The 22,888-nt window shown below is 44.1% G+C and overlaps 1 protein-coding gene across 3 annotated transcripts in view; it reads left to right on the forward strand.

The window, feature by feature from the left end:
* Window positions 1–573: 573 nt before the first annotated feature.
* Window positions 574–22,888, forward strand: part of cdc42se2 (CDC42 small effector 2) — a 193,935-nt gene continuing 171,620 nt past the window's right edge. Inside the window, exon 1 of one of the 3 annotated variants that reach the window (XM_078214349.1) lies at window positions 574–836. The gene's annotated coding sequence lies outside the window, so the exon portion shown is untranslated. Of the gene's footprint in view, window positions 837–9,285; window positions 9,498–22,888 lie in introns of those variants that run through there. The other 2 variants (XM_078214353.1, XM_078214351.1) reach the window with 2 other exon arrangements.

Genomic DNA, 22,888 nt, shown 5'->3' on the forward strand with positions numbered 1-22,888 from the left:
CCTACAGTGCAGCAGGAGGCCATTCGACCCATTGAGCCTGCACTAACAACCATCCTCCCCAGGCCCTATCCTTGCAACCCCATGTATTTACCCTGCTAATGCCCCTGACACTAATGGACAATTACCGTGGCTAATCCCCCCACCTAACACACACATCTTTGGACTGTGGGAGGAAACCCACACAGACATGGGGAGAACGTGCAAACTCTACACAGACAGTGACCCAAGCTGGGAATTGAACCTGGAGCCCCTGGCGCTGTGAGGTAGCAGTGCTAAACACTGTGCCATTTGTGTGGACCATGATGATGGTATGCCAACCATTCACACACTTGCAGAATCTTATCCCACATCCCCAGGTGTGTGTTGCCTCTCCTCCCTGTTGGGACTTGTGCTTTGGCCCCTGGTAAAAAGTCAGCCTGGGGAAGGCAGGGTTTTTAATAAAAAGAGCCTCTTGGTGGTGCTGTCCCAAGTGAGAGCAGCCAAGGCGCTGCTGGCCCTCTCTGAGGGAGGAGGGGACTGACTGACTGCTGGGGCTCCTCCTTCCCCCACCCCACTCCCTCCCTCATTATTCGCCCTTTCGGTTTTTCTTTCTTCCCTCTGGCAGGCGGCGGAGCTTTTTCAGTCTTCTCCGAGGAAAGCCCCGAGTCGCCATCTTCCTGTCTGGAGCAATGCTTTGAGGCTGAAGCGGATTTTGGGAGAGAAGAGGCCAGGCAGAGAGTGAGAGACAGAGTGGGGTGAAGCGCTGTGTGCTGGCACAGAGTGAGTGAGACAGGGGCTGTGCAGCCAGCAGCGCTCTCTGCCCCACACAGCGCACGGTAAAGGCAAGGCTGGCTGAGGTGTGTCAACTTCACCCTCTCCCTTACTGAGGGGGTTTAATTTCATATCTATCTATAATCTCTATCTATCTATCTCTATGTCTTCCCCCTCTGCTCCCGATATGGGAGGGATTCCCATTCACTTCTGCAGAGAGGGCAGCTTGAAATGAATGGCTCTTTAATTTTAATATCAGAATGAAGGGGGTTTGATGTGATTTCTGCAATCCACCGCGGTGACATTGCGAAGCATTAACAATTTACCATTCCGCGTACTGAGATTATTTGCATATGTTTGATTGAAGTGTCTCTCTCTTTCCTTCACCAGATTTTATTTGTTAATGTATTTATTGTGTGTGTGTATATACATATAGAGTGGGTTCAGGGGCTGAGGGGAGGTGATGGCATTCGTCCTGAAATGCTGCTGTGTGGAGTGGAAGAGGTATTTCTGGTTTGCATCGTGTAGCTGGGATGTGAAGCTGATGAATGGGAGTGCTGCAGAGATGTATGAGGAGGGTGTGTGTGTCTGCAGCGATGTGTAGCTCTGGGATCAGCCCTGCTTTCACAGCACTGTTAGCCTGGAGGCTCAGAGATTTTGCAGCAAATCTCAGTCCTTACTGCATCCCTCAGTCCTGGGACAGGAGACTTCTCCTTAATGTAAAAAGACCACTGGCTGCACACAAAACAAAATCCTCAATCTTTCATTTCAGGTCACATTTAAGGCACGGAGCATGATTTGGTTTTGTCTCAATGTATTTATTCAGTGTGTAAATTCAATGGCTTTCACCCAATTGTTCAAAATGGTTTGTTGTAAATCTTCGGACTGATGCAGATTTGGTGATTTGATTACTGATCACACAAGTGTATTAGGAGGAATCCTTTCTCTCCAATCATTTACTGTACAGTAGTTGACAGGTGACCCATTCCCTAATTCCACAGTAACTCGGAGCATTCTGCTGGTGACAGAGATAAGCTCTGATTTTCCGGTCACTGCTTCCTATTATCACTACACCTGCTTTATTATCCCGACCATGTATTATCTCTCCCCCCCCCCCCCCCACTTGAGCTTCCTCTACCCCTGTCTGTACCTATCTCTGTTAAGCAACATTTCACACTGACACTAATTCCCTGTTTACATTAGAGACCATTTAAATCTCTACTCTCTCATTGTTAAAAGTGGGTCTTAATGCATGTTCGCAGATCCCCCATTTATCAAGTTCTTGTAAGGCCAGTTTCTCTAACTAGTCAGAATGTAGTTGAATGGCTCTTAAACTCTGTTTAATGCCTCGATTCTCCCAAATGTTTGCTGCTTGACTTGGAATGTGAGCTCTCAGATATTTTATTCAAGATTTGTTTCTGCATTTTTAAAAAATGTATAAATGCCACTAATTGGTACTAAAAATCCAATGACAATAATGGAACACTAACATGAGGGTGGAATGAACGCAAAACAACGTATCAAAATGTATGCATTGCATGAATGAAGATCCTGGCCAGAGGAAAAAGGTGCTGAAAAATCCAGTTTAAGTATAACCATTGCTGCAGTTCTGGGCCAGTGTTTTTATAGAGGGGAAAAAAGAACCATGCGCCACCCCCCCCCCCCCCCCCCCCCTCCTCCAATTTCCCTCTTGCCAACTAATTTTCCCAACCTTAGCCGTGGGGAGTATAAAAGAAGGTTGGTGACATTTTGCTGTCTGTATCCCATGAAGGTGTAGCTGCCCCATGTCAAAGCTCTTCAGTTTCTCAGTCCAGGTGTTTCCAGAGAACCATTTATCAGGTGCGATTAAACTTGGAATAAAAACACAAAATGCGGGAAACATTCAGCCAGCCTGGCAGCATCTGTGGAGAGAGAAACATAGGTAGAATCATAGAACCCTGACAGTGCAGAAAGAGGTCATTCGGACCATCAAGTCTGCACCAACTACAATCCCACCCAGGCCCAATTCCCGTAACCCCAAATATTTACCCTGCTAATCACCCTGACACTAGGGTCAACATTGCATGGCCAATCAACCGAACCTGCTCGTCTTTGGACTATAGGAGGAACCCACTTCCCTGGTGCAATGAAGCAGCAGTACTAATCATTGTGCCATCGTGCCACAGGGTCAATGTTTGAAGTCCAATATAACTCTTCTTCGGAACTGTGGATATTGGGAAAGAGAGGAGGAGGTTGGAGGCAGTGGAAGGAAGATCTCCAGAGGAGGAGGGCAGTGCCAGTCCTGGAAACAATGACTTGATGTTCAGCTCAGAGGGTCATGATCCAGGGGGAGAGGGTTTAAGGTAGGAAGAAGTGTATGAGAGTTGGCGCTCAGCCTCAACAAGGTAGAGGTTAGTATTTTGGACAACAACATCACATCAGCTAGTTTGATAACAAAGTCAGGATGAGACTTGAGTGAACGGAATGCAGCAAGTTCAGAAGGAGACAGGTTAAGTGGCTGATATCACACCGACAGTGGGTAAGAGGCCAGAGGGAGGGGTCCGGGTGGAGGAAGAATGCTGGAGACAGGTGAAAAGGTTCATTGAGCAGCATGAAGGAGGACTTCTGCCCAAAGACGTGAACATGGAGATGAAGACGACAGTAGAAGAGATCAAAATTGTCCAAGGAGATAAAGTGGAGCCCTCTCCCTTAGCAGAGACTTCAGTGTCAGAGCAGATAGGGGCAGGTCAGAGGGTATTGTGAATACATGACAAGAGCTGGGATTAGAAGAAGCAATGGGGTCAGAAGGGAAGAAGGACCGGGCAGGGGGGGTGGGGTTCATCGGTACCAATAAGTTGTGTGGAGCTTGTCTGTAAATAAGAGAAAGAGTTAATTGTTAAGGTATTGGATGAGACGAAGAATGAAATGAAACTGTTGACAAGGACAGATAGGGTAAGTTGGTGCTGAGAGAGAGTTTGAGTGTGTACATTTGGCGGACATAGCACTGAGTGTGAATCTCAGGATGCGTGGCAGTGAATTAATCACTAAAATAGAAACAAAATGGATGAAGGAAATCTGAAACAAAAACAGAAAGTGCTGGAAAAACCCAGCACGCCACTCAGCATCTGTGGAAAAGTAAACAGAGTTAATGTTAAAGGTCAGATGTGATTTCTTCGGAACTCATTCAGCTTGGGTTGCCTTTCATTGATGTGTTGCTGTTAGTATTCCAAGAAGTTAAGGGTCCAATTCTGGAAGAATTTGGTCTCTTAAAGAATTGGGGAGTTCTTAATAATCTTTATTTGGGTTGTTAACCACAAATATGGAAATGTTGAACATTTACAGTGTGGAGAAGCCCTTTAGGTCTGCTGACCTAAAAAGTGAGTCTAATCTCACTTTCCTGTTTTTGGCTTGTAACCTCGGTAACAACACTTCAACAGCAACTGCTTCCAAGACTTTTAAAATGTGATGAAGGTATTTTTTGCCTCTACCACCCATTCAGACAGAGTTCCAGACCCCCACCACCCTCTGGCTGAAAATATTCCCCTAAATCCCCCCTCTAATCCTTCTATCAATTATTTTAAATCTGTGCCCCCTGGTTATTGATTTCTCTGTAAATAGCTCCTCCTCACCCACTGTATCTAAACCCCTCACAATTTTATACAACTCAATTAAATCTCTCCTCAGCCTCTTCTGTTCCAAGGAAAACATCCCCTGCCTATCCAATCTTTCTCTGTAGCCAAAGTTCTCCATTGCAAGCAACTTCCTTGTAAAGTATCTTGTCTAAATTGTGCATTGAGTCGGAAATAGATGGATCTTAACCTTGACTAGAGGCACATAGTTAGTTAGAGCAACATCCAACCCATTTTTAAGACCAGCTTTTCCAATGTTCAACTTGGGGCAAGATTTTCCAGCCATGCTCACCCCAAAGCTGGAAAATCCCTCCCGAGGCCAACAAATCTTTGCGTGGTCCATATCCCACCTGCCACGATTTCTGTGGCAGGCAGGACGGGAAAATTCTGCCCTTAGAGAGTGTTTGGGGAATCTGGGATCTAGAGGGCACAGTTTAATACGCTCCTTAAGATCTGATTCATTGCCCAATCTTTTGTCCTGTTCTAATGTTAGCTTTCTTCTTTGGATCGGTGTTAGGTTTTGTCTGATTGATGCTCTTGTGAAGCACCTGGCAGTCTGTAACTGCAAATTGTTGTTGGAAATTAGCTGTTTTTCTGTGGTGTTAACGTCTAAGGATTTGTCTATTCAACATAAACATTGCATTTTAATTAGAAACATAGAAAACTACAGCACAAAACAGGCCCTTCGGCCCCACAAGTTGTGCCGAACATATCCCTACCTTTTAGGCCTACCTATAACCCTCCATCCTATTAAGTCCCATGTACTCATCCAGGAGTCTCTTAAAAGACCCTATTGAGTTCGCCTCCACTGCCACCGACGGCAGCCAATTCCACTCGCCCACCACCCTCTGTGTGGAAAAACTTCCCCCTAACATCTCCCCTGTACCTACCCCCCAGCACCTTAAACCTGTGTCCTCTCGTAGCAGCCATTTCCGCCCTGGGAAAAAGCCTCTGAGACTCCACCCGATCTATGCCTCTCAACATCTTATATACCTCTATTAGGTCTCTTCTCATCCTACGTCTCTCCAAGGAGAAAAGACCGAGCTCCCTCAGCCTATCCTCATAAGGCATGCCACTCAATCCAGGCAACATCCTTGTAAATCGCCTCTGCACCCTTTCAATCTTTTCCACATCTTTCCTGTAATGAGGCGACCAGAACTGAGCACAGTACTCCAAGTGGGGTCTGACGAGGGTCTTATATAGCTGCATCATTATCCCCGGACTCCTAAACTCAATCCCTCAATTGATAAAGGCCAGCACACCATACGCCTTCTTAACCACCTCCTCCACCTGCGGGGCCGATTTTAGAGTCTTATGGACCCGGACCCCAAGGTCCTTCTGATCCCCTACAGTACTAAGAGTCTTTCCCTTTATATTGTATTCCTTCATCCCATTTCACCTGCCAAAATGGACCACTACGCATTCATCTGGGTTGAAGTCCATCTGCCACTTCTCCGCCCAGTCTTGCATCCTATCGATGTCCCTCTGTAACTTCTGACATCCCTCCAGACTATCCACAGCCCCACCAACCTTTGTGTCGTCGGCAAACTTACCAACCCATCCCTCCACTTCCTTATCCAGGTCATTTATGAAAATGACAAACAGCAAGGGTCCCAGAACAGATCCCTGGGGCACACCACTGGTGACCGACCTCCATTTAGAAAAAGACCCATCTATACCCACTCTCTGCCTCCTTTGGGCAAGCCAGTTCTGGATCCACAGGGCAGCAGCCCCTTGGATCCCATGCCCTCTCACTTTTTCTAGAAGCCTTGCATGGGGGACCTTATCGAACGCCTTGCTAAAATCCATATAAACCACATCTACCGCTTTCCCTTCGTCAATGTGTTTAGTCACATTTTCGAAGAACTCCACCAGGCTCGTAAGGCACGATCTGCCTTTGACAAAGCCAATTCTCATAGTTTTTTTAAGTTTTAAAGTTTATTTATTCGTGCCACAAGTAGGTTTACATTAACACTGCAATGAAGTTACTGTGAAAATCCCCAAGTCGCCACACTCCGATGCCTGTTCGGGTGCACTGAAGGAGAATTTAGCATGGCCAATACACCTAACCAGCACGTCTTTCGGACTGTGGGAGGAAACTGGTGCATCCGGAGGAAACCCACGCAGACACGGGGAGAACGTGCAGACTCCACACAGACAATGACCCAAGCCAGGAATTGAACCCGGCTCCCTGGCGCTGTGAGGCAGCAGTGCTAACCACTGTGCCATAGTGCTGACCCAATACAAGTTCCTGGCAGTGACTGCATCAGTGAAGTTGGCAAGGTTGGACCAACTTAATGACCATATTCACAAACATTTGCACATCTGTGTTTGTTGTCTCTCCATAATTCTATATACAAGGCCAAGATGTTCTATCTGACTTTACTGTTGATTCAGAGGTGCAGTTATCTCTCTGATCAGTGTTTTAAATTAGATAGGATCAGTGCTTCCCAAACTTCTTCCTGGAGTGACCCCATTTTAATGTGACCCCCCCACAATCATTAGTGAGTATGTGTGACCCCATGATTACGAGAGAGTACAACAACAAAACCAAAATGCCAGCTGAAGATGAAAATATTTACCATTAAAGCTTAAGGGTGCAGATGTGCCATGATACGATTATTAAGTACTGAATATTTATGCGGGATTAAGTGGCATAGAGCTGGCTAGAATTACAAATGACATATTTTTAATTTCTCGGAGGCCAATTACTTGTTTGCACTTGGTAAAATGACACTTCAGTACCCAATTTATGAAGATTTTGACAAAATACCAGATCTAGCAATGGAGTTTAATGGGTACAATGTTTCACTGAAACATCCTGAAAAATGGAACATTAAATCCAATAAGTATTCCAATTCTCTATCGCCTGCCAAATGTGGCTCAGTGGGTAGTACAGTCACCTCTGAGTCACCTGCTTCTAAGATTCAATTTCCAGTCCAAGGCTTGAGCACTAACATTAAGTCTAACACTTCAGTACAGTATCCATGGAGTGCTGCACTGTTGGATGTGCCTGTCTCTGAGATGAGACGTTAAACTGAGGCCCCATCTGCCTGCTCAGGTGGGTGTAAAAAATCCCTTGGCGCTACTTTGAAGAGAAACAGGGAAATTATTCCCGGTGTCTAGTCAATATTTATCCTTCCATCAACATCACAGAAACATATTATCTATTCATTACCACACTCGTGTTTGGGGGAGTTGTGTGCAAATTGACTGCCACATCACAACAGTGACTAAACTTCAAAAGTACTTCAGTGGCTGTACAGGGCTTTGAGATATCCGATGGTTGTGGAAAGCATTATATAAATGTAAGGGGCGGGATTTTCCAGTCCTTCTCCCTAGCGATGATGCACATATAAATAAAGCGACACCACTGCAGTGTGAAAAATTTACAAGTGAAGTTTGGTTTTGAAAAAGCTCCCATGTCACCTCTGTACTCTCAACAAGCCTTATTGCAGTGGAGTTGGGCAGGAAAGTTGCGCCCAGATCTAGAGCCTCTCTTTGACCAGGAGGCTTGACCAGTCAACTGACAGCGGGCTTCACCACTGAAAAGCATCCCTCGCCGTGTGATCGCACCCGCTCTCCCCCCCCCCCCCCCCCCCCCCATGCTAAAAATAACTATGGGTAGCAATGCTCAAATCTTTTAAAGTGCTGCAGCAGACTGCATTTGGAACAAGTTCTGGTGATTCGAGTTATTACAAACAGGAGATATTCATCAGGTCTCCTGATGAATTATAGCTAGCTGAAATCAGCGTTCATATGGCCTCAAAATGGTGTCAGTAGACTTATCATCCATTAATGCTGACAATTTGTTTGCTGCTATTTTGAAAAGTGCCTTCCCTTGGGTGACCAGACTAAGGCTTCTTGCGAATGCAAATTGTGTCCCATGCCATACTGCAATTTTGAGGGATACATGGATGGAGCATGGTTTAAGGCAGTTGCTATAGGCTGTTTCAGAAGTGTTTTAATGTCATTCCTTTGCCAGCCTAACATCCTCCTTCCTCCAGTGGTTTGCACCAGGACAGCTGTTTTGAGCCCATAGCTTAAGATTCCCATTTAAATGAAACCCAGAGCTCAGAATTGCTCCTACCCTAATCCCACTGGGACAGGCAGGCAGTTACCAGCCTGGATGTCAAAATCTACCTGACACTCTGCAAGCCTCCCCTCAGTCTCCACCCAAGTCCACAGGGCAACATGGTTGAAATTGGGTAACTCAGTAATTGGAGAGTAGGGTTACCAAGTGCCCAGGACTGGCCTGGTATCTCCACAAATTGAAGGTCAAGCTCCAGGACACTGTTCTGTGCCCCCTGGAGAAAAGGAATTGGGACAATCAAAAAGATCTTTTTTGAACATTTCTCTTAACTGGATACAAAAAGATTGAAAATGAGGGGGAGAAAGAGGCTGTTTGGCTGAAGTCAAGCATCCTCAAATTGGGTAATGAGTCCTTTTGCTTTCCAATTGGTTCGGAAGGCAGTATGTCACAAGGATGGATATGTTGGCTGACTAATGGCTGGAGCGTGGGGGCCAGTGATGTGATAAAACCTCCAGGGACACATTTAATTACAGTTAACAACCTATTGGAGAGTCACAGGGCACAGCCTCAGTTCACTCCATTCAGCACAGCTTCATTGCTATGGTGGTCTAATTTCTTCGGGTATTTTAACAGAGAACCTGGGCAAATAGTGTATTACTGGCTTGTATTTAGCACCAAATTCAGTTGTGTAGCCTAAATAGGAACGCACTGGATTTAAATTCAGACCAGGAGCTGAAGTATTTTAGTCAGAACCAGCATCCAAGAATAAATTCACACCTTTCAGATAGTACATTACGATCCCAAACAGCTGTAAGTTCCAAATTGATTCACATTCACAGCTGAAGCAGAACACAGGGCTGAAGATTATCCTCTGTCATCTGTGAAACATTTCTTGCATAAATGTTAGTGAGATCGGCATGTTCCACACGCTGAGAAAACTCCCGACAGTCTTAAATGAACTGGAACATGCAACTGCTTTCACTTTTAGAAGAGTTTGGACTGATCGAAAATTGTAGAAGAATTGTGGTTATCTTAATTGCAGCCAATTAATTAGTAACAGGGTGAACACGCCAACATTTCATGCTTGTGTCGGATCGTGACGTTGGGTAAGAGAATTCTGTAAAACGTGGGAGTAGAAACAAGTTGGGTGTACAGCAAACTGAAACAGCCCTCCCCCTAAAAAAAAAACTGGGGATTTGCAGTAATGACTAGAAATCAAAAATATCACATCTTTGTTTAAATTTTAACCCAATTAATCTTTTAAATTGCAGGATATCAATGCGACAGCGGTGGTGGTGGGGTGGGTGGTGGGGTGGGGGGGATATTGACAGTAATGAAAATTGTGACTATTGTGTGCCAAAATGGAATAACCGGTAAATATCAGCAAATGAAGCAAAGTGTTCTGAAATAATGGAAGATAAAGATGAGTGTTAAGCAAATTGTGGAGTTTTTCCCAATTACATAGGAAATTCCTAAAACACACTTATTACCTTTCCTTGGTTAGCCTTTTCATTCCTGTTGAATTAAATATCTAAGACCCTAGAGTTGTTATAGAATCACACAGCACACAAAGAGGTTTTTCTGCCCATTGTGCCTGTGCTGGCTTTTTTGAAAGGGCTACTAACTAAACCAAGCCCACTGCCCTTTCACGATAGCCCTGCAAATTTCCCCTTTTATATGTCTAAGGAATAAATAATAGCAGTCACTTTATAAAAGTCGGTCAGAGGGTGCCTGATCAGAAGGATCCTCATTCTTCCCACCCACAAGTCCAGACGGAGGCCCCCTAGATTTTACAGGGCTGTCTTCCCATGTGGAGAAGGGCACCCTGCTGCTGGTAGAGTGACAATGACAACAGGAATTGGCCCTTAAGTGGCCACATCCAAGCCAGATTGGGCCTCTGGGCAGGAAGGCCATCCTTGACCTTTCCTGCTGCTGAGAGAATTCCATGTTGTCAGGAAGGTGATGGGCACGCATCCCCCTCGCTCCCTCCTGACTCTAAACGTACCCTCCCTGCCTTGCAACCCGTTCCTGAGGACCACGTTAAATTCTGCACACAGTTCCAAGGATGTCAGCTGCGATATGGAACCTTGCCCGTGTAACTATCCTTCATTTGTGAACCTGGCTAGGGAGTATTAGTGGGCTCTTTGACTACAGAAGGCATCACAGCCAAGCCCAACCCTGTCCCCTCTCACTCGTCACCAGGAGCTGAAATCCTGTTTTATTCCCTCCCCATCTTAGCCTCCTGAATTAAATTGCAGCACCTGAGCCACTACCTTGGTTGAATGAAGTCCATATAGAGCAAAGTTAAACCTGCAATCTTTCTGGTCTGTATGGTTAAATATTGTGCCAGTAAAATCACTGAGCTATTCAGGCATTAAACCAGTTTTTAAACTAACATATACACTTGGTCCTTTGTTACAAAGTTTTTGGGAGGTATTGTAAGAATAAATTGAGAAACAGTAAGAAGTCTCACAACACCAGGTTAAAGTCCAGCAGGTTTATTTAGAATCACGCGCTTTCGGAGCGCTGCTCCTTCATCAGGTGATTGGGACCCACTCCGAAAGCTCGTGAGTCCAAATAAATCTGTTGGACTTCAACCTGGTGTTGTGAGACTTCTTACTGTGCCCACCCCAGTCCAACGCCGACATCTCCACATCATAAATTGAGAATGGCAGTTTGTATGTTGTCGCTGTATTAACAAAAACGCTGAAAGCCCCAAAGCGGCTGTAATTTTCCAGCTGTTGACACCAGCGGGATTCTCCAGTCCCGCCGTTGGTGCATCCCCACCTTGGGTTTCCAGCGACTGCTTCAAGTGTTTAAACTCCTGTTGTAAACCTCGCTGACGAGGTGTCACATGATATGACTATTCAGTGAGGGGGAACATATTGCGGGGAAGCCCTATAATGACATTATTAAAATTTAAAGGGCAGGAACATTGTTACGTCATGGGAAAACGGCACGGAGCACCAGGAAACGAGATCTCACTGGTGAGAATCTTGTTTCCTGACTGTCACGAGATTTTGGCCCCATGTCAGCTTTACGCTGATGGCTAATGTGGACTCAAAATCACCCCCTTTGTGTTAGCAAGTTTCACATTCTGTCCACTCTCTGTGTAAAGAGGCTTCTCCTGAATTCCTTATTGAATTTATTGGTGACTATTCAATATTTAAGGAGAAGATATTGGCATTGTGGTAATGCCACTGAACAGTGATACCGGGTTAATGTTTTCTGAGCTCAAATCCCATGAGGGCAGCTGGTAGATTTTAAATTCAATTGATAAAGCTGGAATATAAAGCTAGTTTCAGTAATGGTGACTTTGACAACTATTATCTATTATTGTAAAAACCCATCTGGTTCACCAATGTTCTTTAGGGAAGGAAATCTGCCAACTTTACCTGGACTGGCCTCATGGGACTCCAGACACACAACAATGTGGTTGACTTTTAACTGCCCTCTGAAATGACCTAGCAAGTATTTCAGTTCAAGGGCAATTAGAGATGGGCAACAAGTGCTGTCTCTGCCAGCGATGCCCACATCCGCGAAAGAATAGAAATTATGACATCTTTTGTGTGTCGACACTACCTATCAAACCCTTTTATTAATTTAACGAAAAGCAACCATGACTGCTCTAGATGAGAAAAGCTTGATAGATCAACCAGGAATATGATTAAGGAAAGTAAACAATGTTATAGAATAATAGAATCCCTACAGTGCTGAAGGAGGCCATTTGGCCCATCAAACCTGCACCAACAACAATCCCACCAAGGCCCTATCCCCGTAACCCCACGTATTCACCCTGCTAAACCCCTTGACTAAGGTGCATTTTACCATGGCCAATCCACTGTCACTGTCTGTGCGGAGTCTGAACATTCTGGGGCGGGTTTCCTCCGGATGCTCTGGTTCCCCCCACAGTCTAAAGATGAGCGGGTTAGATGCATTGGCCATGCTAAATTGCCCCTTAGAGTCCCAGGATACGTAGGCTAGAGGGATTAGCGGGGTAAATATGTGGGGTTACGGGGATAGGGCCTAGGTGGGATTGTTGTCGGTGCAGACTCGATGAGCCAAATGGCTTCCTTCTGCACTGTAGGGTTTCTATGATTCTCCCCATGTCTGCGTGGGTTTCCTCTGGGTTCTCCGGTTTTCTCCCACAGTCCGAAAGACGTGTTGGTTAGGTGCATTAGCCATGCTAAATTCTCCCTCCGTGTACCTGAACAGGCGCTGGAGTGTGGCAACTAGGGGATTTTCACAGTGGCTTCATTGCAGTATTAATGTAAGCCTACTTGTGACACTAATAAATAAACTTTAAAAACCTAACCTGCACAGCTTTGGATTATCAAGTATTATCAAGTATTCTGCTGTCGAAGAACAGTATTATTGGTTCAGTCTTTCGTTGCGAATGTTGTTTCGCATTAAATTTAGAATTAAATGGCAGGTATAATCAAGACTCTGCAAATGTTGAGGACAGTGTTGTTCGTCCTTTGACATTGTAGTTTCTGTTGGTTAGCTGCTGCTGTTAAGACATTTTCAGATATAGTCTACTTTCAGCCTTTGGCCATCAGTGCTGACAAGATGGTTTCCCAGTTTGCCATCTGCTTTATTTATTTTCCCAAGTAAAAGGGAACAACTGTGAGGAACAAGCAGATGGAGAATCCCCGTCTTACATATAAAAAAAACGCAAGCCACCTACCCTGCTGATCATGACCATGTGTGCACACGTAAAGAGGTAGAGCTTGATTAAAGCCGGAAATGGCTGTTTGTGTGACTGATAGCCAAGATTAAACCTGTCCAATTATTCAGCGGGGACAAGGAAATGGTTCAAGCGAGAAGTTTCCAGAAAACTAACATACTCAACATGAGATGGGGGAAATCCAATGCTTTACAGGAAGAATTACTGCCCGCAGAATATCAGTTATCAAAGTCACCGTTTTGGCAGGCATGTGTGAAGTGTTTTGTGAAAGTAGTGCGTATTGGAGAAATGCCATTAGAGAGCAGTTTGTGTCGATCAGGAAGTTATAAACTACATGTTACATTGAGCTGATGGCGGCATCAGATCTGACCGTAACTGCATCTTGATTGTGAAAACTTCACCGTTTACAGGAGGTTTGGCTATAAGTGGAGAAAATACATCTCTTTTCTCTAAACTTGTCTCATCCATCGTGAATATTTCACATGCTCTAACATTTCTGTCACAGTTGTTTTTGAAAATGTAGTTTGAACACGCTGCAAGCAAGCAAGATTCAGACTTGTTAACATACCTGAAAAGCGAGGAGCTTTGAAAATAGTTATAAAATCTATAGGTTCAGCTGTTTCGTTTTGAAAGAACTGAAGGGTGTATTTGCAAACTGCATTAAAGTTCAGCGAGAAGTGTTCCTGAAATGTTGACCATCGGATGGAGAATCTTTAAATAGTACCTTCTGATCTTTGGAGACCTCGCATCCTTTAAAAAGTATCTGGATGAGTACTTGGCACGTCATAACATTCAAGGCTATGGGCTAAGTGCTGGGAAGTGGAATTAGGGCAAGTGGGCAGGTCAGGGCATTTCACGCGTCGGTGCAGACTCGATGGGCCGAAGGGCCTCTTCTGCACTGTAGTATTTTGTGATCTCAGCGTTGGACATTTGTTTGTGGATTAGGTGGTGAGGTGATTTCACACACAGCCTGTTGTCTCTGGGAGCCACACAGATGCAATGATAACTGCCGACGTTTCTGACAGCTGGAAAGCCTCCAAACAAAATCAGTTTAATATATTCGACTCCCAATGGATGCATGTCCACAGCAAAACAAATCTGGTCATTATTTGCCATTAAGTGGCATGATAATTAAGCAAAACTGGTGAATTCATATCATTGAGCTGGGGTAGGAATGATAAAAAGAAAAATTGAAAATGTTTGAAATGTGAAGTAAAGGCAGAAATGCTGGAAAGCCGTGGGGATGGTGGGTGTTGTGCGGGGGGTGGGGGGGGGAAGGCCTGGTTAAGGTTTCTATTTTTTAGAAGTCAAAATGAGTCATTTTCACCAGCCTAGTGGGGGCACGAAGTGGGGGGGGGGATGCGCACATGCTGGCTTGGCTGCCAATTCTCCACCCACCCCACCTCATTAACTCCAATGGAGAGGAAATTTAGATGGAGTCTATAATGGACAGACAGTCCACAACAAAGGTGAACAAAAAATGTCTGCAAAAAAGACTAAATTACTCAATGGTGGATATGTGGGTGTTCCTGGCAAAGCTGCCATTGGTTGCCCATCCTAAGTCTCCCTTGCGAATGTAGTGGTGAACTGCCTTTTTAAACCCCATGCAGTCCATGTGACGTGGGTACACGACAGTGCTGTTAGAAAAGGCATGCCAGGATGTTAACCCAGCAACAGTGAAGGATCGTGAAAGAAAATTAAATACTGTTGCTGATGGGCTAGTCTATCTCTTTCAGGCTGGTGCTTTAGTATTCCCTGTGAGGAAGGGTTTAAATAGATAAATCCTGCAATCGTTATGAGTTGTTGGGGAAGTTTTTAATCAGCTCATTTGTCCTTTGTAAATCTACGGCACCTGTTGATGGGGAGGTAATTTCCCTGACTTGAGCTACCCGCCTCAGTTATGAAAACCCTGATCCTAAAGTTATTATGAGCTAGAAGGAGGCCATTTGGCCTATTGAACCTATGCTGGCTCTCCGTAGAGCAATCTAGTCAGCCCATTCCCCCGCTCTATTCCTGTAGCCCTGCAAGTTTACTCCCTTCAAGTGCCCATCCAATTTCCTGTTGAAATCAATGATCATGTCCACTTCCAACACCTTCACAGACAGTGAATTCCAGTCATTAACTCTTGTTGGGTAAAAAAGGTTCTTCCTCACATTCTGTCTTGCAGCTCTTGTCCAAAATCTTACTCCTTGTACCACCAGGTAATGGGAATTGCTTTCCTTTGTCTATCTGATCCAAACCTGAAATAATCTTGTTCACCTCGATCAAATCTCCTATCAATCTCCTTTGCACCAAGGAGAACACTCCCAGCCTCTCCAATCTAACTTTACAGCAGAAATCCCTCATCGTTGGAACTAGCCTGGTAATCTTCTCTGTATCTCCTCAAGGATCCTTATGTTCTTTTTAAAGTGTGGTGACCAGAACTGGAAGCGATACTCTAGTTGTGGCATATCCAGAGCTTAGGAAAGGTTCAGCTTCACCTCTGGCTGGTGCACAGGCATTTTACTGAGTGCTGATATTAGAATTGCTCAATTGTAATGTTGTCACTTATCTCATAGCCAGACACCTTGTGGTGGTTTTCATTTCCATGTGGAATTACCCAATAAAATACCCACACAAATAAAGCTTCATGTTCACCGCCTTTATCACGTGATGCTTTTTAATCCTTTTTGCTAAATAACCTAATTTAGTATCGTACCTTTTCTCTACTGTTCACCAGAGATAAGATAGATAGTCAACATCATTTCCCAAAGGTAGGGGAGTCTGAAACTAGAGGTTTAAGGTGAGAGGGGAGAGATACAAAAAGGTCCAGAGGGGCAATTTTTCACTCAGAGGGTGGTGAGTGTCTGGAATGAGCTGCCAGAGGTAGTAGTAGAGGCGAGTACAATTTTCTCTTTTAAAAAGCATTTTGACAGTCACATGGGTAAGATTGGTATCGAGGGCTGTGGGCCAAACGCAGGCAATTGGGACTTGCTTAGTGGTAAAAACTGGACGGCATAGACAAGTTGGGCCGAAGGGCCTGTTTCCATGCTGTGAACCTCTATGACTTTATGACACTGCTTTTGAGTCTTCCACACTAAGAGGAAAATTAATATTCATATTGTCATAGCTCAAAAGGTTACAAAGTTCACTTTTTATCGTATTTTATTTTTTCTTAACTAAAGTTCAAATTTCAAAGACTGAACCAAGTTAAAATTAATATTTCACTAAAGTCTTGTACTCAACCGTTACAGGCATGGAATGCACTCCAATGGAGAGGAAATTTAGATGGAGTCTATAATGGACAGACAGTCCACAACAAAGGTGAACAAAAAAAGTCTGCAAAAAAGACTAAATTACTCAATGGTGGATATGTGGGTTTTCCTGGCAAGGCCGGCATTGGTTGCCCATCCTAAGTCTCCCTTGCGAATGTAGTGGTGAACTTGCCTTTTTAAACCCCATGCAGTCCATGTGGCGTGGGTACACGACAGTGCTGTTAGAAAAGGATGTTAACCCAGCAACAGTGAAGGATCATGAAAGAAAATTAAATAAGGTTGTTGCTGCTGGGCTAGTCTAGCTCTTTCAGTATATTTCTGTAACATTTACTGATTCATTTTAATACTACTTCTGCCATTTAACTAATACCTGTTTTCCATTCAAACATCCAGTTACTTCTCTTTTGTCTTTCAATGCTCCTTTTCATTTGCTCTTTTTAGAATATTGCCCATCCGTAATATCATAAAGGGTCCACACCTGAGCCGTTAACTTGTCTGTTCTCTCCATAGACTCTGGTTGGCCTGCTTGGTGTTTCCAGAATTTTCTGTCTTTGACTTCAGCATCTGCAGTTTTATTTTCCTTTCCTATCGCTTAAGAGTAATGAGATCAGACAGCCATCAGCAACAGTTCAGCATGTTGTATCCTGTACTAATTATTCAATCATCATTTTGCTAATAGACGTCTATGAATTGGGATTTTGCCTGTCCCTGCTGCTAATTCAGCATGTTGTGATCAGAATTTGTTCTATCTCTCTTTCTCTCTTGACTACTTTCTCTCTCTCTCGCTCTCTCTCTCTCTCAACCACTTTCTCTCTCTTCTTTATGACCACTTTGTGTCTCTTTGTCACTTTCTCCCTTTCTCAACTACTTTCCATTTTCCCCCGTGTTATGGGCTGTTTTGCTGTACGCTTGTCATCATTTTGTCTTGTTTCCTATCCAGCTCTCCTTTCCAGTTGAGATTTTAAAGTTGATAATCGTGATGGCCACTTTTTGTATGTGTGGCCGTTGCTGGGGGAGCTGGGGGGTGGGTGGGGAGGCCTTTGCATGTCACTGGTCAGTAGACATGCAAAGGATGACCAGGCAGGCAGTGTAGGAGTCCTTCGAGTGTATTTTGTTCTCCAGCGAGTCTTTAGTTCTGAATACTGGTGAGAGTGACGTATCCTGAGAATAGCATAGATTTGGACAATTTTACAGATTTGGCTGGGTGATGCCAGTGTTGTAGCTGAACTGGAACAGCTTGGCTAGGAGAGAGGCTTGTTCTGGAGCACAAGTCTTCAGTACTACTGTCAGGTTGTTGATCCACACTTTGCAGTATTCAGTATCTTGAGCTGTTTCTTGATACCATGTGTGGTAAATCAAATTGGCTGGAGACTGATATCTGTGATGTTGGGAACCTGCAGAGCAGGCCAAGTTGGATCATCCACTTATCACTCCTGGCTGAATATGATTGCAAATGCTCCAGCCTCGTCTTTCGCACTGATATGCTGGGATCCCTCATCACTGAGGGTGAGGATAGTTGTGGAACCTCCTCCAGTGAGTTGTTTAACTGTCCACCGCTATTCATGATTGAATGCAGCAGAACTGAAGAGCTTTTATCTGATCCTTTTTTTTTGGATTGCTTAGCTCCATCTATCATTTTCTGCTTCCACTGTTTGGCATGCAAGTACTCCTTTGATGTAGCTTCAGCAAGTTGGGACCTCATTTTAGGTATGCCTGGTGCTGTTCCTTAATTGCTGCGCTGCAGTATTCATTGAACCTCAGTGGTAGTGTCATAGAACATGATAAAAGCAAATTACTGCGGATGCTGGAATCTGAAACCAAAAGAGAAAATGCTGGAAAAGCTTTGACAAAGGGTCATCTGGACTGAAAATGTCAGCTTATTTCTCTCCTTACAGGTGCTGCCAGATCTGCTGAGATTTTCCAGCATTTTCTCTTTTGGCCATAGAACATGATGGTCGGTATCCCCATTGTGAAGACAGGACTTTGCCTCTGCAAGGATTGTGTGGTTGTCAACCCTGCCAGTACTGCCATAGATAATTTATGACCGATAGATTGAGGAGGGCAAGGAAAAGTAGGTTTTTCCTCTTGTGTTGGTTCCCTCACCACCTGCTGCAGGCTCAATCTGGCTGATATGTCCTCCAACACTCTTGTCAGCTCAGTCAGTAATGGTGCTACTGATGGGCATTGCAGGCCCTTGTTTTTTGTGACAACCCAGTAGTCTCACGGCAATATTACTAGCTAGCTTTTAATTCCAGATTTCTGAATTGAATTTGTGGGACTTGAACCTGTGTCTCCAGAGCATTAAGCCTGGATCTTTGGATTACTAGTCCAACATCATAACCACTATGCCACCGTTCCTATAAATTAATTTTGCCTTTGGGGATGCCCTGGAAGATTTGAAGACTAAATCTATTTAATTAGAGCTAATAAATAGTAAAGGTACCAGTACACTCATGGGTGTATTCTATAGGCCACTAACCAGTGTGAAAGGTTTGGAAGAACAAATTTACAGGAAATTACAGAAGGATGCGAAAACTAGAGTTGCGATAATGATAAACTTTGATATCCTAATATTGACTGGGATAGGAATAGTGTTACGGGCAGAGAGGAGGAAGAGTGATTCGGGCATTTTTTTCTACATCAGATTGCTTTTGGCTTAGCAAGGAAGGAATGTTTGCTGGATCTTGTTCTGGGAAAGACGTGGAGCAAGGGCAGTTGGGGAACTTTTAGGGACCAGTGATCATAAGATTTAGGTTAGCCATTTGAAAGGGACAAGGAACAATACCAGACAGGAGGAGGACCAATTTCAGTGGGGTAAGGGCAGACCTGTCCCAGATAAATTGGAATCAAAGTTTGGCAGGCAAAAGTGTAACAGAACAATGCAATCTCTTTTAAAGAGGAGATAATTCAAGTACAGTCGAGCTACATTCCAAAAAGGGGAAGGTGGGGCAAAAAAGCCAGAACTTCCTGGATGACGAAAGAGATTGAGAATAAAATGAAGCAGAGAATAAGATGAAGCAGAAAAAGAGTGCCCCGATGCCAAGATGTCATGTTAATAATTCAGGTGAGAATCAAGCTAAATATAGAACACTCAGAGGAGTGGAAAAAAACTAATAAGAGGGGCAAAGAGAGAATGAGAGAAGAGACTGACAGGTAATACAAAAGGAAATCCAAAAGTCTTCTATAAGCATATACTAAATACTAAAAGGGGATGGGGTAGGCTGTTCAGGGACCATCTGTTACTATGTATAGGGATGAGGGCATGGCTGACAGACTAAACAAATCCATTCTGCTGAGGAAGATGTCAAAGTCATAGTTTAAAAAAAGAAGGCAATTAAGATAAGGGATGGTCTAAAACTTGATTTAAAAACAGGTATCAGAAAGGCTGGCTGTATTAAAAGTGATAAGTCACCAAGGCCAGATGGGATTCTATCAAGGATGCTCAGGGAAGTAAGGATGGAAATTGCAGTGACACTGACTATAATCTTCTATCCTTCTTGGATAGTTAGGGTTAGTGCCAGAGGACTGGAGAATTACAAATTTAACTCCCTTGTTCAAAATGTTTCAGGAAAACCTATCAGCTAGAGGCCAGTCACCTTGGTGATGGGAAAACGTTTAAGATGATAAATTGAGACAAAATTAACAGTCATTTGGAATAATTGGAGTAAGTCAGCGTGGATTTGTTAAAGCCAAATTATGTTTCACTACCGAAAGTGAGTGTTTTGATAAGAAAACAGAAGCAATTAATGATGGTAATGTTGTTGATGTGGTGTACACGACTTCCAAAAGGCATTGAATACATTGCCATCTAATAGACTTGCCAGCAAAGTTGAATCTCATGGAGTAAAAGGGGCAGTGGCTGCATGGAAGCAAAGTTGGTTGAGTGACACGGAGTAGAGTGTTGGGGGTGAATGGTGTTTTTCAGACTGCAGGGAGGTATACAGTGGAGTTTCCCAAGAGTTGGGACTGGGGACCGCTGCTTTTTTGATTTCTATTAATGATCTAGACTTGGTGTGCAGACACAATTTCAAAATTCGCACATGACATAAAACTTGGAAGGATTTTGAACTGCAAGGAGGATAGCGATGGACTTCAAGAAGACAGACAGGTTGGTGGGATGGCAGATAAAATGTAATGTAGAAAAGTGTGAAGCGGTATATTTTGGTAGGAGGAATGAGGAAAGGCAATACAAAAATAGAGCACGGTTCTCAGAATGGAGAGATCTGTGGATATATGTGCACAAATCATTGAAAGTGGCAGGGTAGGTTGAGAAAATGGTCAAACAGGCAAAAGGCTTTATAAATAGAGGCATGGTGTTCACAAGCAAGGATGTTAGAGTCAACCTTTACAAAACACTGGTTTGGCATCCACTGGAATAATGGGTCCAATTCTGGGCACCACACTTTTGAAAGAATGTGAAAGCTTGAGAGAAGGCACAGGTAAGCTTTGTGAGATGGTTTCAGGGAGGAAAAGCTACAGTTATGTGGACAGGGGAGGCATGGTGGCACAGTGGTTAGCACTGCTGCCTCACAGCGCCAGAGACTTGGGTTTGATTCCTGATTTGGGTCACTGTCTGTGGTCTGCATGCTCTCCCTGTGCCTCTGGGTGCTCCGGTTTCCTCCCAAAGTCCGAAAGACGTGCTGGTTAGGTGCATTGGCCGTGCTAAATTCTCCCTCAGTGTAACCCGAACAGGCGCTGGAGTGTGGCGACTAGGAGATTTTCACAGTAACTTCATTGCAGTGTTAATGTAAGCCTACTTGTGACACTAATAAAAAACAGTTGGAGAAGCTGAAACTGTTCTCTCTCAAGAAGAGGTTTGCAGGAGATTTGATAGAAGTTTTCAAGATCATGCAGGGTCTGGACAAAGTAGATTGAGAGAAACTGTTCTCATTGGCAGAAAGGTCAAGAACCAGAGGACACCAATTTGAACAACTGGCAACATGAGAAAGATGAGTATGTGGTTAGGATCTGGAAGACACTACCTGAGAGTGTGGAGAAGGGAGTTTCAGTTCTGGCTTTCAAAAGGTAATTGGATAAGAACCTAATGAGAGAAAGATTTCCAAGGATATGGGGAAAAGGTGGGTGAGTGGGACTAGCGAACTTATTCTTTCAGAGAGATGGCCCAGGCATGACAGGCCGAATAGCCTCCTTTGGTGATTATTCATGACTAAATATCCCAAAGCACTTTACAGCCAATGAAATATTTTTAACCTGTCGCCACTGTTGCAGTGTAGGAAATGCAGCAGCCACTTTGTACACAACTAGCTCCTAGAAATAGCAACGTCCATCTTTGGCACAGTGGTTAGCTTTGCTGCCTCATAGTGCCAGGGACCCGGGTTCGATTCCAGCCTTGAGTGACTGTCTGTGTGGAGTTTGCACGTTTTCCCCATGTCTGCAGGGGTTTCCTCCCACTTTCCAATGATGTGCAGGTTAGGTGGATTGGCCATGCTAAATTGCCCCTTAATGTCCAAAGATGTGTAGGTTAGATGGATTAACCATGGTAAATGCATGGGGTTGCAGTGATAGGGCAGCGGGGAACGCCTGGGTGGTGTGCTGTTTCAGAGTCGGTACAGACCTGATGGGCCAAATGGCCTCTCTCTGCACTGTATGGTTCCTCTATTTGTGTAATGTGGATTGAGTAACTAGTGTTAATCAGGACTCCAGAGGATAGCTCCCCTTGCTCTGTGAGAGGGCAGACAAGGCCTCAGTTTAAAGTCTCACCCGAAAGACAACACCTCCAACAGTGCAGCACGTCCTGAGTGCTACACTGGAGTGCTCACCTTGTTATCCATGCTCAGGTCCAGGGGTGGAATTTGAACCCACAACCTCTGACTAAGGGGTGAAAGTGCTACCAAATGAGCCACAGCTGACGCATGATATGTTGTAGATATGGTGGTTCCCTTGAATTGTACCATGTTAATGACACAGCTGTCCTGTTTGTGATGGAAGGTAGCTGATTGGTTTGTGTGTTCCAGAAGCCAGGCAGGCTGGGAAATTATCAAATATGTGGGGTGGACAATTCACTGGGTCCAGCAGGTGTTGCAATATGTATACTGTCAAATTGGAGGAGACAGTTGCAACTAAAATTTCATGTCCTGTGTCTGCGTTAAATTTGAGTGTACTTTGTAGTCATACTGTCATGGCGGTTGTATCTCAGGCCTGGTTTTGCTAGAATGTAATGGGGAGAAAGGTCTCCTGTGATATGTTTAAAGAAAAAAAAGGGCAATATCAAATGAAAATCACAAAAGGTATGTAAAAACAACTAAACCAGGCGTCAAAAACAATTTATTTTAAAAAAGTGTGCAAACAAATGGAATCAATACATTTTTCCATTGCCATTTTGAACCCTGGGTATGAGAGTTTTTAGGATACCAATGACATGTTGACAAAATGTGATGAAATTTAGCCTGGGCTACATTGTCTGCTCAGACGAAGTCTCATGAAGGCATGCTATAGTTCAAATCATACCCGTGAATGACTATTTGTAAGCAGTCTGTCGAGTGAACTCACAGTTTACATTAAGGCCCAAAGTTCATGAATACAGCCACATTCTGGT

The sequence above is a fragment of the Mustelus asterias genome, chromosome 6 (assembly GCF_964213995.1).
Source record: "Mustelus asterias chromosome 6, sMusAst1.hap1.1, whole genome shotgun sequence".
Classification (NCBI taxonomy): Eukaryota; Metazoa; Chordata; class Chondrichthyes; order Carcharhiniformes; family Triakidae; genus Mustelus; species Mustelus asterias.